The sequence below is a fragment of the Cebus imitator genome, unplaced genomic scaffold (genome assembly GCF_001604975.1).
Source record: "Cebus imitator isolate Cc_AM_T3 unplaced genomic scaffold, Cebus_imitator-1.0 Scaffold174, whole genome shotgun sequence".
In the NCBI taxonomy this organism is placed as follows: Eukaryota; Metazoa; Chordata; class Mammalia; order Primates; family Cebidae; genus Cebus; species Cebus imitator.
The window spans coordinates 1,916,550-1,934,202 of NW_016107489.1; the positions used below are offsets into that span (position 1 = coordinate 1,916,550).

Below are 17,653 nucleotides of genomic sequence, written 5' to 3' on the forward strand. Positions count from 1 at the left end.
GCCTAACTCTCATGTTGAATTGTAACCCCCAAGGTTGGAGGTGGGACCTAGTGGGAGATGATTGCATCATGGGGGCAGTTTCTCATTAATGGTTTAGCACCATGCTCTTGGCGCTGTTCTCAAAGAGTTATTGCAGCATCTGGTTATTTAAAAGTATGTGGCACCTCCCCCAACCCCTTGCTCCTGCTCTGGCCATGTAAAATAAGCTGCTTCCCCTTCTCCTTCTGCCAAAGTTCAGGCCAGATACGGTGGCTCACACCTGTAATCCCAGTACTTTAGAAGACCAAGGTGGGCGGATCATCTGAGGTTGGGAGTTCAAAACCAGCCTGGTGAACATGGTGAAACCCCCATCTCTACTAAAAATACAAACATTAGCCAGGCATGGTGGTGCACACCTACAATCCCAGCTATTCAAGAGGCTGAGGTAGGAGATTTACTTGAACCCAGAAGGCAGACGTTGCAGTGAGCCAAGACCCTGCCACTAAACTCCAGCCTGTGTGACAGAGTGAGACTCCAATTCTCAAAAAAAAAAAAAAAAAGCAAAGTTCAGCCCACAATCTTCCCCTCTCTTTCATTATACTCCCTTGAAAATTTCTTCTAATTGTACCACAAATCAGTAATGATTAAGTTTGACTACATAAAAAAGCCCAAAAATACCAAAATAGCAGTGACTTTCTTTCTCATGTATAAGAAGCATCAGGGTAGGCTCTTCAGGGTGAGTGTGGCAGCTCCACAGATTTGTCAAGGACCTTCAGGTTCCTTCCAGTACCCTTATCAGCCATTCCCAAGGTGTGGTCTTTGTCTTTAGAGTCCAATTTGGTTGCTGGAGTGCCAGGCATCATGTTCTTTGCTAAAAGCAAAGGGATTGGAAGATAAATATGATGAAGACTTTCTGGAAGTACTATATATCCCTACTGCTTACATTTCATGTGTCAGATTATAGTCTCATAGATATAGCTAGATGCAAAGAAATATAGTCTTTTAGCTACATGGCAATGTACCTGGTTCAAACTTGAAATTCTGTTAATTTGAGAGAGAAGGATAAATGGCCAAACATGGCTTCAGTGATCAACTATGGACCAATAACTTAAATCTGCGTCTAGCCTCAACCTGATCCTATATGAAAATTCTTATTTCCAGTTGTCTGCTTGATTTCTCCACTAACGCCATATCCAAAACAAGGTGCTTTTATTGAATCCCATGCATAAAGGAATAAAAAGCTACTGTTTACTTCGAGGCTGTTGATACACACAACAAGAACAGCGAGATTATGCCAGTAATTCTCCCTTCACGTGCAGAATGACAAATCTGAAAGCCCTGGTTAGGGCTTTCAAATTCCTCCAGACACTGGCCTCCATCTTCTTTTCCAGGCAGATTTTCCCCCTACAAACCCAGCCAAGCCTACTAGCCTCCAGAGATTCTCAACAATACATAATTCTCTAAACCAAGTGCATTATTTTGTAAGTTGATGCCTTTGTTCATTCTGTTTCCTCAACCTCTAATGCTTTTTATTTTTATCTTTCTTTGGCCAAGTTGTATTCATTCTTCAAGAAGTGCAGCAAATGCTACCTACTCCATGAAACCTTGTCTCGTTCCCCATGATTGGAATTTTTAATGTTACTCCTTCTTCAGTTTATTCAGCAGCATGTTGTTCATCATTCCCTTATGCGTCTTTTACAGTATGCCTTCGCCTGTATTTGTGTACATGACTATCTGCCATGCTAGACGAGAATCTTGTTGATGGAGGAAGCCAGGTTTTACTCATACACACACACACACACACACACACACACACACACACCCGATCTTGCACTATTTTTTGCATAGAATAGGTAGTTAACTCATGTATGCTGGGCAAATGGAAGTTAACATGAAAGGAGAAGCTTTAATTGGTCAGTCAACCTCTGAGGGCTAATGAAGGGCTGATGATGTGATCCCCCTCTTTGGGAGAAAAGATGCCCTCTAGAGGCGGAGATACAGTGGCAAGTCCAGACACATACAAACAGATCTGGGTTCAATTCTTAACTTTCCCACTTACATGCTAGGTGACATGGTCAAATAACTTGATGCCTATGAACCTCATGTTTTTAAATTTGTAAGATGGGGAGAATGGTAACAAATTGATAGTGCTTTTGTTATTCGGTGCCAATGTATTTAAAGTGCCTATTCTAGTGGCTAACCAATAGCAGGCATTCAATAACTGTTAGTTTCCTTCCTCTCTTCCTACTCCTCTTGAATGCCATGCTAACAGTTAACAGGTAAACTAAGGTATTTTTGCCTGAAAAAAATACATAACATGTATTTTCTTGTTGTATGTCTATAAAGATTGACAGAAGATAATACAATAAAAAATTTTTAATAAAAAAATTTTTTAATTTCTGACAGTTCTATCAAAACAACACTAGAGAATTATTTAAAGCCAATAGGAAGATTTATTAAACGTATTAGATTCTGAAAGCAAAAGTTGAGAGGAACGAGAGAGACAGCAAAGAAACATCCCAGTGGCAGATTTTGGACTAAGTAAGGCACTACAGCTAGAACCAATCTGGAGAAATTATGAACTATATGACTTTACCAAGAAATTACAGATGCCCATGTCTGTGGATTATCAAACAAACTACTTCACTCAAATACATATTTCTCTACCTATTTTATAGATTCCATATCCTCCTCCTGCTTGGAGTTGGTAACTCCATCTTCTCTAACTGATAAAATAAAATTGGAAAAGGTCCCTTGTGGATATTCTTTCCTGCCAGAATTGATCTAAATCTGTCCTAGGCAATGAGCTTTTTCCTTGACAAACAGTCTACCTTGATTAACTTCACAACAAGTTGGTTCCCTTAGGATGCTCACCCATCTGTAGAACAGGAAATCCTCCTCCCCACCATGCCAGATTACCAGTCCATAGAGCATTGCTTCAAAACTCAATACCTGCTTTCTTTTTGGCAAATTTGATGGGAATCAGATATTCATTTTACCTAATTATTCCACTGCCAGTTACCGTTATGCCTAAAACTCAAAGATGAAACAGCTACAAGCAACATAAGCCTGTTTGCAGGTTTCATGTATCTATCACTTCTAACCTTTGATTCAAGACAGGAAGCACACTGGCCAAGTTTATTGCCATAATGCAGAGCTGAGAGGATTAGCAGTTCTTTGCAGTGTGTGTCAAATACCCCTGCTAAAATTGGAGGTAATGAGAAACTCCTAAAGAAAGATGAAATGTCAACTTTAAAAGTTGTCACCCCAAACTTAGGTTACAGAACATTTTTCCTTTACTCTGCGGTTAACTTCTAGTTCCATGAGAAGCAGCCTGGGATCGTGCAAAGCAGGAACCTGTCATCTCATCACCTCATCATTCAGAGTAGACTGCTTTTGTTTTTCTCTGCAGATTGTGCAGGCTTTTATCGTTGCATTTAACAAACTAAGTAGAAAGGATTTGCTTACAATATTCCTTTGCCTATTAGTCTCATAAATTGTTTGAAGGCAGAGATACCATCTTGTTCATCTTTTACTTTCAGCACTGAACACAATATTTGAAGTTCTTAAGAAACACTTAAGAAATACTAGGACCCAAGTGAGAAGAGAAAACAGGTAGAGAACAAATAAAGGGACATAGGCCAGTTCCAAGGTGGTCCCCAGACAATTACTATAATCACAGATGTTGAGATTGTGAAATGGAAAAGGGCAGACATGGCTTTATATTATGAGCTGATAATTAGAGTTATGGATCTTGCTTGTTCAAAGCACCACTGGACAGGGGTCAGTTAGACAGCCTGAATGCCTTTCACCCCTGATTCTTTATCTAGTCATCTTCCCCACATCACCCAGCTTGCCTTCCACTGGATGCTGATGTTTGTAGCAATAATTAATGTGACTGAGTTCCTCTCATGCCTTCCTGCCCAATTTATACACTTCTACCGGAGCCGATTGGACAACTTCAGGTTTCCCAGTTTCTTCCTTATCAAAGCTCAGCTTTTGCTAACATGTAAAAACAGTATCGGACTGGGTGCAGTGGTTCATGCCTGTAATCCCAGCACTTTGGGAGGCTGAGACAGGAGGATCACTTGAATCCAAAAGTTCTAGACCAGCCTGGGCAACATTGACAAAACCCCATCTCTACAAAAAAGACAAAAATTAGCTGGTAGTAGTAGTGCACACCTGTGGTGCCAGCTATACAGGATGCTGAGAGGATCACTTGAACCCGGCACGTGGAGGTTGCAGTGAGTCGTGATCGTGCCACTGCACCCCAGCCTGGGTGACAGAGCGACCCCATCTCAAAAAAAAAAAAAAGAGAGAGAGAGAGGAAAAAAAAGGGAAAGGACAAAACTAAAAGAGAAATTATTTTTTAAAAGTATCAAAAAAACTCATTCTTTTTTTCTTCTCAGTAGAAATGTTTCTCTGCCTGTCAAATTGCCCTCAGTGCATACACATGTTTCACTGGATGTGCTGTTGATTTCCTATTGGGAACTTTTTCTGGTTCTCTATGAATGTGTCAAACATCGAACAAGATTTCTTTCCTTCCAAGGAACCACCTTCTGCTTATTATAATCAACCTTGAGCGGAAAAAAGTCTTCTCCTCAAAACACATGCCATAAATAGCTATTGAATTCTGTTGAGTGGCTCTGGTTACTCCTGGGAGGACTAATCACAGTTCCATCTTGCAGAGTTCCTGTAATCAGAGTTTGGGACACCCTGGTGTTACTCTAGTAATCTCACGGAGACTTGTTGAATTTGCTAAAAATGCTCCAAGGTGAATGTCCATCAAGCTTTCATTTTAAAAACAAATAGTTGTCTGTGCAATTGGAAATGGCTGTAAGATCGGAAACATGTTTAGAGATGTTATGATATCAATGAAAGATTTTCTTCACTTACAGTATTTGGGAACTAAGTACTAGAATTGAAGGTTTTCGAACTCTGATTTAAGAAAATTCAAAATTCTTCTTAGGGACCTGAGGGATGCCCTGCAGAAAGAGTGGAACAGAAACCAGAAGTTCTGTGTCCCCTGTACGCAGTCAAAGGTTTTATTTTTATATTTCTAGAAGCTTCCTTTTAAAGAAAAAAAAAGTGATTATTCTGGTTTTAAAATTTTGAAAGCATTGCCCATAGATTTTGGTGAAACAGATGGACTGACAAACAGGTAGATATTGGCCAGAATAAATATGAGACCTCTGTCTGTCCTATTGCCACCACTATAACCTAACCATCATCATTTGGATTACTACCTTTCCCTACTACCTGGGATCTCAGCGTCCTGTCTTGCCTAATCGATGGCTCTTCAATCCATTCTCCATCCTAAAGCCAGAAAGATTCTGTTTTCAGTGGAAATCTGATCATCTCACTGTCTGTTTAAAATCTCCCAATGGCTTCCCATTACTCTAAAAAAAAAGAAAGTATCCTTCATAAGACCTACAGGATTCTCCGTGACCTGGCCCCTCCCTCCCTCTGGTCTCATCTTAGACTGTCCAGGACATTGATCTTCTTTCAGGTTCGTCGCCTGCTGTTTCCCACTGCAGAGCCTCTGCATGTACAGCCCCCTCTGCCCACACTGCTTTTCCTGCCGTGCTCAGATTAGACAGCGGCTCCTCTTGGAAGCCTTCCCAACCTGCTCCCTCCAGAATAGTTTCCGTTTCTCTCCACTATATGCTTTCATGGATTACTTGCCCATCTGCTTTTTATGATGTGATGGACTGGTAATTATTTCTTCTACATCTGCTTTCTCTCTAAATTCCAAAAGTGCTTGTTTTTCTTATTCACACTGTATCCCCCAATACCTAACATAATGCATGGCACATAATGAGCATTTACTGACTATGACTGAAGCCATGATTGCATGATTTCAGGCATCTAAAAGTTACACTGTATTGACTGTTTTCAGAGCAGCCCTGCAGTCTCTGATTACTTTACCAAATGGAAAGAGGTTACTGTGGAGGAGAGCAAGGCCCAATGCCCAGTCAGCCCAGCCCGCATGGAACATCTTCTGCTCTAAGCTCCGGTAGTATTTATTGCCACTAGAACCACTAGTCCCAGATCTGGCACTGAGGAAGGGCCAGATAAATTTTGTTAGATAGATCGATATTAAAATAAATGCAAATTTGCGCTAAATCATTATTGCATCCCATAAAAGTTGAGTTGAATCATAGGTTTCTATGCTGATATGTATTATTATTGCAATTTTTCATGTATCTATGCACCAGCCTCCCTGATATAGGAGTTTTACATATGTTACCTCAATGAATTCAAACAGTATCTATTCAGGCAGGATTAGTCTTTAATTTACAGAATAGGAAACAGAATTTGAGAACCTTGTCTATAGCCCCGGAACAAGTAAATAGAAGAACAAGTATTCCCAGGTCTGACAAACATTTTCCATTATCCTGTTGCCAAACATGTTGTCAGTGTTCAACAAATTAATGAGTGGGTGTACGGATGACTTACAGGAGGTGCATGGATAAATGTCCCAGCTTGAAAACTTAAGTGATAAAGTTAAAAGACTATAGGCCCGGTGTGGTGATTCACTCCTGTAATCCCAGCACTTTGGGAGACCAAGGCAGGAGGACTGCTTGAGTCCAGGGCTTTAAGACCAGCCTGGGCCAACAAAGCAAGACCTAGTCTCTACAAAACATGAAAACATTAGCCCAAAATGGTTACTAGTGAGCTACCCAGGAGGCTAAGGTAGAGATCCCTTGAGCCCCAGAGTTCGAGTTTGCAGTGAGCTGTGCTCATGCCACTGTACTCCAGCCTGGGTGACAGAGAGAGACTCTACTTAAAAAAAAAAAAAAAAAATGATTGTGCTATTGGAATAAAATACTAATATACTAGTAATATTCACATTTACTGGATCTCTTTAGGTTTTTTTCCTCTCAATTTCTGAACTGTTGGCAAATGCTAGGGACGTTTTCTACAGACACTTTATTCAATTAAATTGAGCTGCTGAACAGAACTTTACTGTGTGAACATCAGACTACAGCACGTTATTTGAGCTATCAGCACTTTTTGAACAGTCACTGAGGAAAGAGTGTGAAAACCGTTTGTAAGAATATGTACAAGAAGAGAAGAGAATGATGAGGTGATTCTAAGTGACTTACAACATATAACAGCCCAGCAACAGCAGCAGCAAGTACACACACACACACACACACACACACACACAGTGCTTACTTCTTACTTAGTGCCAGATACTGATCTGAAGGTTTTTTATCTATAATTCATTAATCCTCCCACCAACTTGTGAGACAGTTTCTACCATGTTTTACTGAATCTACATTGTCCTTGATTGTAAGATGTACCCTATGTATTACCAAGAAAGGAAAAATTATGGCAATTAAATTATGAGATGGCACTGATGCTTGAGAAACATCCTAATTTTAGACGTAAAAATAAAAAATCTTAAAATTGATGAAATACAATATTTTAATCCCATTTTACAGATGGGAAAACTTCAAGAGGCCAAACAAGATGAAGCAATTTTCTGAAGGCCAGACAGTTTGTGTTCTGAATTTAGTTCAGTTCAATTTAGCCTGGTTTTGTGAGCACCTTCTGCTCTTTGCAAAGGACACAGAGATAAGTAAGACTCTACCTGACTCTCATGAGCCAGGAAGTCTAGAAGGAAAGATAGACCTACAGATAAATCAACTGAAATGTGGCCTGCTAAGCACAAGAATAAGACAGTATACAAGGTTGCAATGTGGCACAGAGAGGGGAAGAAATAGCCTTCTCTAGATAGATTCAGAAAGGATTCCCAGAGAAAGTCATGGTTTTCAAAGAATGAAATTTGCAAAATTTTTTTCTGTTGACCAATACTTCTACTTTCATAACAATGTTAGAAAAAGGTTTTAGCCAAAGAATTTGATCTGCACTATATAAATTGTGGTCATGTGTGTCTGAGAGGAGAAAAGCTATTCAGTGGCCCAGCTCATGTGCATTCTTTCAGTGAGACTTGGGAAAGGGGAGAGGCTGAAGGAAGGAAGCTGAGCACTCAAGAATATGAGATTACCATTATTACAGAGGAGGCTTTCATTAAGAAAATGCCTGAAAGATAAGGCTGCTCAGTAGGATGGGATGGTCGGGTGTGCTGCCACCTCTCCGCTAGTAAATCTGGATGAATTGTCTTTTCATTCACCAACTTCTTTATGAGTACCTGATGAGGCTTCCTAGGATTGTAGAATCCTACAGCAGCGCCCTATACTAATTCCTGATATAGCACAGATCGGACTCAACTTTAACTGCATTTACAGCCTTTGCACTGGTTATTCCCTCCAAGAGTATTCTTACCTCAGATATATTTTGAGAGCTATCTTTTGGGTCACAGTTGAATCCCTTGCCTCCTTCAAGCTTTGCCTCAGACATCTCTTTTTCAGCCAGTCCTACCTTGAACGAACACCCCATTTAAAAATGCAGCCTTCACTGCCACCATAGCCCTACTCTCTCCCAGAATCCTAATCCCCCTTACCATGCTCTATTTTAGCTTTTTCCATAGCAACAGTCAACTCCTGACCTATCATAGTATTTGCCTATTTATTATGTTTATTGTTTTTTGCCCATGTACTTTAATGAGAATGTAAAATCCATGAAGGCAGGAATTTTTATCTGTTTTTATTCACTGGTAGTTCCCAAGCTCCTAGAACCATCACTGACACATAGTAAATACTCAATAAGTATTTGCAGAATAAAAAATGAGTGAGTGGCCAAATGAATGTATCTTCTTACCTATATTCCCAACCAAATATCAAGCTGTGCAAAGGTAGGAAACAAGCCTTTGCTGAGTCCCAACAAACAATAGAGTGCATGACACATAGTGGATACTCTGGAAATAATATCACATTTAATATTTAAATGAATATTATCTCATTTCCATATGTAGGAGTTTGGTTACATTCTGAACTCAGTGCTTTTGCCTGGGTGAGTAAGGAGCCATATGTCCTATCTAGCTCTAGTCAGCAGGTGATAATGGGAAGCTTTATGGGCATATGAGATTTAGAAGGGTAGGTTCCCTCATTTCAGGTCTCCTCCTGCTACAATACAGCCTCTAGTTTCCATCCAGTTTTCTGAAAAATCGTAGCAAAATAATAAACTCGGTATTGGGGCAACCGAAGTAATTGCCCGAGTCTGATACTGTGGCGTGTAAATTTCATTACTTCTCCTGATAAACCACTGTGGTGGTACTAAGGATTTGGAGGAGTCATTTCAGATGCTCTTGAATGTCTTTCTCCCATTTTTCATATACTCATGAGTAAAATAAGCTATATCCAGCACCTCTACTGAGCTAGAGACTGTACTAATTTCATCATTTGTCACCCATAAACACTTAAGAGAGTGCTACTGGATAGCAGAGGTGGGCTTAAGTTGTTTATACGCCAGTGAGAAACACTAGAACCAGGACATAGAATTTGCAGGGGAAAAAAATTTAGATTTTAGACTTTAGACTCAATTAACAAATATTGAGTGCCCACTGGATTCCGAAAGCTCTCATGTGTAATTCTCATAAGGACCCTGTTGGACAGGGATTCTTGTCCCTCATTTTGCATATACAGAAGCTCAGTTACCAAGATGTGAAGTAATTTGCTGAAAATCATTCTGCAGCTTAAAATAGCGAGCTAGTATTTGAATTCAGGACTATCTGAGTTTCCTATCTCATGATCTTTACATGAGTCATGCATATATAAAGTTAAATGTTTGAATGATAATCGTGTATTAGCAATAATAAAATTCCATGTCAGGATATTTCTTCTTTTTCCCACCCCAAGCTTACTAATTAATGGCAGTAAGATCCTGAAAGGTGAATATCAAAGCTTGATCTACATTTTTAACTGAATTCAGAAATAAAAGGCTGTAATCAGCACTGTGTCAGCCTTTCTGAAATAGCTCAATTAACATCTCAACTGCCTAATACACAGAGCCAGAACATAAGAGCTCTTGAAAGTGTCATGAAACCCGGGCTGTTCATCCAAGCAATGTTCCTCTTACCCACATTTCATTTTTTTAGGAGCCAGCTGATGGCATTTGGGAGAAAGGAGAATGATTTTAAGATGATTAATGTTTGCAGCCTCACCCAGCCCTGAGCCCTGAAATGCCATTCACCACGGTCCAGTGAGTTCTGTCTCTGGGCAGGTTCAGATTTACCTCTGTTTCCCTCAGAAAAGAGACTTGTCAGTCAACACTGGGGGATCAACCAGTCTGAGTCTGACAGACTGCCAGGACACCCTGAACGAGAAGACAGGCTCAAGTGGGCCCCGTCCCTGGAGACTCTGATGATGAGTTGTCTAAAATGATCAACATGCAAGCCTCCAGACATGTGAAATCTGCTCATACCACGTCTCTTGGGGAATCGAGAGCTTAGGGGAGAGAGGACTTAGGGGAGAGAGACAGTTGCCCCTGGAAGTGATGTTTCTTCCCCGATTATAATCAAAAAGCTATAGCTGCAGGGAGGCCCAAGCTGTAAGGACCTCTGGTTGGTGTCCAATTAGTTCTATCAGCAGCCATGACAGTGATTGCCTGATTTTTTAGGAACAATAGAAATGGACATTTCCCAACATGCTCAAAACATAGAGAAACAGTCTGTTGTAATGAGAAGAGAATCTTTAAAGAATACAAATCTGCTTTATATAAGGTTGATTAAATGGTATAATCCATGTGATACAAACCCTGGAACATAATAAATATTCCCTTCAACAAAATGAGAACAATGCCTACATTTTAAGAGCTATCTTTTGGGTCACAGTTGAATACGTCCTAGAGAAATGTAGTCAGCCTATTAATTATCATAGAAGCCTGTAGAGGTTAAGTAAGTTACTCAAGATCGCATAGTGAATTACGTTGAAGCCAAGACTAGAAATCTGCACTCCTAACTCCACGTAAGCTTCTTTTTGTTTCCAGGGTGCTTTCTCTGCTTTCAAAACATGTATTCACAAAATGTATGAGTGGGCGAATGATTGTTTTTAAGAAGATAATACAAATAAAAAATTGTGATTTTTATAAAATAATAGCAACTGAAGTTTAGATTTCTTTGCTCCCAGTCCAGTATCCTTTCCCATACCCCTCTAGAAAGAAAATGTTTTGAAGAAGTTTATTACATATGCATTTTTAGGTCACATTTAAAAAACACCATCCATATTTCATCCCCCTTCCAATACTTGTGGAATGACACTTTGCTCATCTTTAGAGAAGAGGTAAAGTAAAGGAACTATTGTTTTGTCAGTTATTATGTGAACCGCTTTTCCTATATCGTCTTATTGAATCTCTGCAAATACGTGACATGTAGGAATGATTAACCTCATCTTGTGGATAAAACTGAAGCTCAGATTACTACACTTATTTTCTCAATGACAATCAGCTAGAAAGCGTGGACTGACTTGAATGTGTGTTTCTTCACTCCAACATCTACACTTTTTGCACTATTCATATGTGGTTACCTTGACAATGTGAAAATGGCTCATACGTGTCCAGGCCAGGCACAGTGGGATGGAACAGAGAGCAGGCTTGATTTTCTGCTGCTATTGTTCTTTCTCTTGCTTCATAGAAAGGTGAGGACCAGTTCTCCTCTAATCAAGCAGAGGCCTCAATTTCTAGATGAAGGAAATTGAGTTGAAGCACTCTGTTCCTTGGGTCTTAATGTTGTCAGGGAAACAAAGGCCTCTCTAGCCCAAACAAGTTCACAGCACACAAGGGAGTCATTTGCTGATTCATTTGTTCATTTATAAATCCATCTGTAAAAACTCTGTGCTGAGGCTTGATCTGGGATCTCCTGATGCTGTATCTGATGTAGTAAAGGAGATGAGACTTAGACCCACTTAGGACTAGACGTTGGAGGCTTCCCAAGAGAGGTACAAGAGCAGAGTAGTTTGCAATTTTAAAGAAGGAAAAGGCTGCTTCTTTTGTATCTCAGCTTCTTCATGTTAAAATAGGGAATATTATATTTATCACCTAAGGTTTTTGTGAGAATTAGAATTAAAGCCTTAAGTTCTTTATCTACATTGATTCTTTATCCACATCTAATGGTTCTTCTAATGGAAGAACAATTATTCTTCCTGCCACAGTCTACCCTCAGGCCCCCAAAGATTCTCCTTTCCACATAACTACAGGGCATAATTCTACTAAGCTTTCCACCACTGTGTAACCAAGATCCCTTTCCTATAGTTTCCAATAACATGTTTCGCATTTCCATTTGAGTTGTCACGCTCAGCATTCTCCAAGTCCCCATTTCTCTAAGAAATCTTTAAAGCTTCACTGGCAGTATCCTTAAAGTCTGTATTTCTGCAAATCTCTTGTTAGAAGCAATCTAGGTTTTTTTCTATTACGTTCCTCAACATTCTTCTAGCCTCTGTTCACTTCCCAATTCAAAAGCCATTTCTATACTTTTAGGTATTTGTTACATAGCACCCTACTTTTGGTACCAAAATTGATATTTTCTATTGCTACCATAACAAATTATCACAGACCTAACACCTAATGACTTAACACAAATGTATTATCTTATAGTTCTGTAGGTCTGGTACAGATCTCACCAGAATAAAATAAAGCTTTCAGCAGTCATGGCCTTTCTGGAGGCTCAATAGAAGAACCATCTCCTGCTCATTCAGGTCATGGCAGAATTTATTTCCTTACAATTGTAGGACTAAGGTATGTGTTTTTTTGATGGCTGTAACCTAATAACCATTCCCACTTTATAAAGGTCACCATTTTCCTTGGCTTGTCCTCTTTCTCTAACTTTGAAGCCAGCAGTGGTGAGTCAAGTCGTTTCCAAGTCACATCTCTCTGATCCAATCTTTTGTCTTCCTCTTCCTCTTCCTCTTCTATGGATTCATGTAAAGGTACTTTACATGTAATTAGATTGGGTCTACCCAGATAATCCAAGACAGTCTCCCCTTCTCAAGATCCCTAACCTTAATCACATCTCCAAGTCCCTTTTGCTGTTTAAGATAACATATTCATAGGCTCTGAGAATTAAAGTGTGAACATTTTTGAGGAGTGAGTTGAGGATATTATTTCTCCTACCATATCCTGTTACCTATGAAACACATCAAATAGTTTTTTCTATTCTTAGTGATACTGTCTCTCCATTTTCATCATTTGCTGCTGTCCTAGCTTTAAAGTGGTACAGTCAAAACTAAATTCCGTGGCCTGTATAGTGAACACCAGTACTTTTAAGGTCCATGATTGTTAAATGTTACCTCAGTCTAAGCCTAAGTGGAGAATCTGAGTGTTTTGAGCTAGAAAGTGTTGCTTGCAAAAGAACATAGAGGTTTGTATAGCAAGAAATACACAGGTCTTGGACGGAGACAGGCTTTGAGTCCTGCCCCATCACTTGATAGCTGGAATGATACTGAACATGTTGCTTAAATTATCCAAGTCTGAATTTCAAGGCTAATATATGCATTGCAGGATAGCAGTGAGAACTCAATGCGTCCTGTATAAACTACTCATGCATCTTTTTAGCAGGCTAGTACATGGTATCACTGTAAGTATTATCATCAAATCATGAAATCCTTAGGGATAAAATCTAAGGACACATTTCTAATCAGGAATTCCAAGAATTCTATGGTTAGGAACTTGAGCTTCGGAGTGAGACACAGCTATCTGTATTTTAATCCTGGTTCTGCTACTTAGTATTTTATTTTCATTTTGGCTCTTTAGGTCTCATCTTTTCTTCATGAGACCAAAAAATGCTTACATCACAGAATTGTTGTCAGAAGTAATAACAAAGTGGAACTCATCTGTGTTGGGTACTTTACATGTATCATCCCATTGTCGTATCTCCACAGCAACCTTTGCATTAATGCCATTACTATCCGCATTTCCTGAATAAGAGAATGGCCCTCTACGGTAAAGTGGTTACCTAAGAGGTTAAGTAACCTGTCCAAATTATACAGCTAGGAATGGCAGAGCTGTGACATAAGCCCAGGTCTCCTCTCTTTGAAGCCTGGCATATATAACCCATACGTTATATTGCCAACCCAATAAACTGAGTGAGACAATGAATATAAAATGCTTACTGCATTGTGCAACACCTAAAAAGTGCTATTTTCGTAGGTACCTAGGTGTCTCACAGCCATGTTGCACAGCCATGAGGGTGAGCCACTGCTTCACTCTTCCTTTGCTAGACTTCCCCAGTTGGTAAGGGGTCACCACATGTTGAAATCCAGGAGAGGCAGGAGGATGGGAGAGTTGTTACATTATTCATGTTCAATTCTACTTGTCTAATGGACTTGTTAAAAGCACCCTGGATGGAAAATGTGAGTCTTAATGGCATTTTATAAAAGCTGCTGTGATGAATTAGCACATAAAGCAAATTAAAAACAGCTTATCGCTTGTTAAATTAGGTGATGGGGGCACTGTCACATTTTTCCCAGCTGTGAGGTTCCATTAATATCCAAAGGAGCCAGAAGCTGCTGAAATGTGTCAGCTGCTTGGTTTTAGGGACCTCACAAGTCTGAATAAATATAATCCTAGAGGGACAGATTGTCCAAGACCAGTGGAGCCCATTGAAAGAGCCTGTTGCTGAGCTCCTCAGCAAAGACACCTGCAGCTGACAGTAGGAGTGGGAAACTTCCCCTTAAGGACTCTTGGGAATAGAAGAGCACAGTTGAGTGAATGTCTGACCTGGTAGGGACCTTTAGGAACAGTCCCCACCCCCACTTCAAATGGGAATGCGGAGACATGAGAGAAGAAGGGCTTTCAAAAGCCACCTGAAACATTTTCACAGGCCTGTATTGAGGATCTACTTTGGGTCCAGCATCCTATTATGTCCTGAGGATACAGAGATATTTTAGATGTCTTTACCCACTCTAGAAAACAGCTTTTAAGTGGCAAAATTGGCACACAGATCCCCTGATTCAAAGCCTAAAATTTTTCAGAATTACAGTTATTGTAATAATATCTTACATTTATTGAGCCCTCACTAGTGCCAGGCTAGTGTTACAATACTTTATGTGTATTATTTCATTTAATCCACCCCATAACTTTGAGATAGATGGTGTTATTACGTATGCCAGTTTTACGATTAAGAAAATTCAAGGCCCAAAAAGATTAAGTAACTTGCCCAAGGTCACATAGTTAAAAAATTGCAAACCTAGGCAGACTGTCTCCAGAGCCTGCCTTCTTGGCTGCTACTTGCCAGCCTTTCTGATGGTTTCTCTACCTCAACTCCCCATAGTTTACATCCAGAAGGAACCTGGAGTCAGGCCAGCAGTTCAAGGACTTTGGGTATAAAAAATACTTGGACAAGGACTGAGCAGTAATTCAGGAATTTAGGAAAGAAGCAGTTGTCAGCCCTGAAGGGAAGATTAAGTCTTTGGCACTGCTAGATCATGAGCATGGCCAGGGGGCAACAAGTAGGGAAATTAAGCCATATAGTAAAATGACCAAGAAAGCAGATTTTGGAGTCAGATACACCTCATTTTATATTTAACCTCCACCACATGTGTCTGTGTGACCTGGGCCAGGCTCCTTAACTTCCTGAGCCTTCTTCCCTCATCTATTAAGTGCAGATACTAATTTTTACCTTTAGGGTTGCTGTGACATCAAATAAGACAATGACTACAAGGTGCAAGGCCACCCAGTGAGGGCGTAAGTAGTAGTAGCCATCATGGTTATCATCTTCCACACCTCCTCACCACCACCTCCCAGGTTGAATGAGGGGGCAACGTGAAGAGTACTGAACTAGATTTGGACCTGGTGACCAAAGTTCTTATCCTAGGTTGCTGCCCCTAAGCCATATATTCTGGAGTCAGTCAGTGGACCCCATTAGATATGTCCCTCATCTTTTAACAACAACAACAACAACAACAAGTGGGGAGGATAATACTGTATCTGTCATAGCTTCTTCACAGAAACTGATTGAGTCACAACAAGGTAACGTACACAAAAATGCTTTGCAATCTATAGAATGTGTGTTGGGGTTCCCCAAGACAGCTCCCAGGTTGATGACTCATTAGGAGAGTTTACAGGACTCAGCATGATCATGCTCATGACTTTGATTTATTACTGCAAAAGAAGGTATGAAACAATCTCAGATAATGGAGCAGGAGCATAGGACCAAGTCTGGAAAAAACTAGCTGCAAGTTTCTGAGAGTTCCCTCACAGTGGTGTCACCCAGAAAGTGCCCAATTATTCCAGCAACACATTGCAACAACAGGTGCAAAGTGTTGTCTACCAGGGAATCTTATTAGCGACTCAATGTCCAGGTTTACTGGAGGCTGGTCACGTAGGCAGCCTCTGCCTAGCACATACCACAATATCAGACTCCCAGAAAGAAAGCAGGTGTTCTGTATAAATGATATTGTTTGTACAAACAGTTTAGACAGAGTAAGCCATTCTAATGCGTGGGAATCCTCCGAAAATCTAACTTCCCAGATGTCAGCCAAGGGCCACCATTACAAGCAAGAACAGTAGTCTCAGGCCTGCTATGGTAACTACTTTTTGCACAGAGTAGAATCTATAGAAAATATTTGTATTAACATCTACCCAAAAAGGGAAAGGGAGATCATAATAAAAACGTTAGTTCATACTTACTGTTTGTCACTGTGTGCCAGGCCCTTTTGTAAATGCTTTACATATATTACCTTACATAACATTTTAACCATACAGCAAGTCAATAATGTTAATTGGTATTATCAAAGTTGCTATCATCATTGTCATCATCATCACTATGTTGTATATGAGGAAACCAAAGCCTAAAAGAGACTAAGTAACTTGCCCAGCTGACTAGCTGTAAGACTAAGACACAGTAGGAGCAGATCGTGGTCCCAGATGTCTATATTCATAACCACACTGTACTCCACTCTGCTATACTGTACTTACTATAGGCTTAGGGCTGCATATGTGTTATTTCATTAAGGATCACAGCAGTTCTAGGTGAATGTTGTTATTAGACTCATTTTGCATCAAAAAACCTGTGGCTCAAAAATGTTAACTAATGTATGTCACATCAGAGGATCAGAGAAGTGACAGCATCAGGGGTGGGCATTTGCCTTTCCCCAGCTCCCTGTTCCTGACTGGGGCTTTGTCTGAGCTTTTGACAGAGGTGGTCAAGGTGAAAATGATTTATTTTGGGAGCTTGGACCAAGAGACTCTCTCCAAATTCCATCTCTTGGAGTCAGTGTCAATGGAAGAAGGGACCGTGTTGCAAGTAATTATATTTTTCCTGCTGTATTTAAAAGTTCTGTCTTCAGCTCTTTCTTGTTGCCATGGCAGCAGATGTGACATTTCTTTGATGGGCAAAAAAAAAAAAAGAAGAAGAAAACCACACTTGGTCCTCACAGTGGAAAAATCTAAAATAAAACAGATTTTTTAGAAAAATCCGTTCCCCAGATCTTGCTAGTTTTGCATGCGTAGTGGTTATACTCTAAGGAAATTCTTAGAATGAAATCAAAGGGGAATAAACAGAGAGGTAGTGAAATCTGCTTCTCCAGGAAAATCATACTGTATATGTAAGGTGGTGATTTTTGAATGTGGGATATACAGCAGGACATGGACGACATAGGAGTGGTGGCAAATGTTCACCTCTTAATGATGACAGCTAGTTTCTGAGGTCTTGTTCATCATTTTGATTCTGATTCCAACTCTCTCATGCTGCCAGTCATACGTATTACAGTGCATTGGCCTTAACAAATGCTTAGCAAATGCTTTTTAGTGGGGACAGCATGATACAGAAAGC

At 40.0% G+C, this 17,653-nt stretch overlaps 1 protein-coding gene across 33 annotated transcripts in view; it reads left to right on the forward strand.

The window, feature by feature from the left end:
- DLG2 (discs large MAGUK scaffold protein 2) overlaps positions 1-17,653 on the forward strand; it is a 1,831,252-nt gene that overhangs the window by 1,730,898 nt on the left and 82,701 nt on the right. The gene's annotated exons all lie outside the window — the stretch shown is intronic.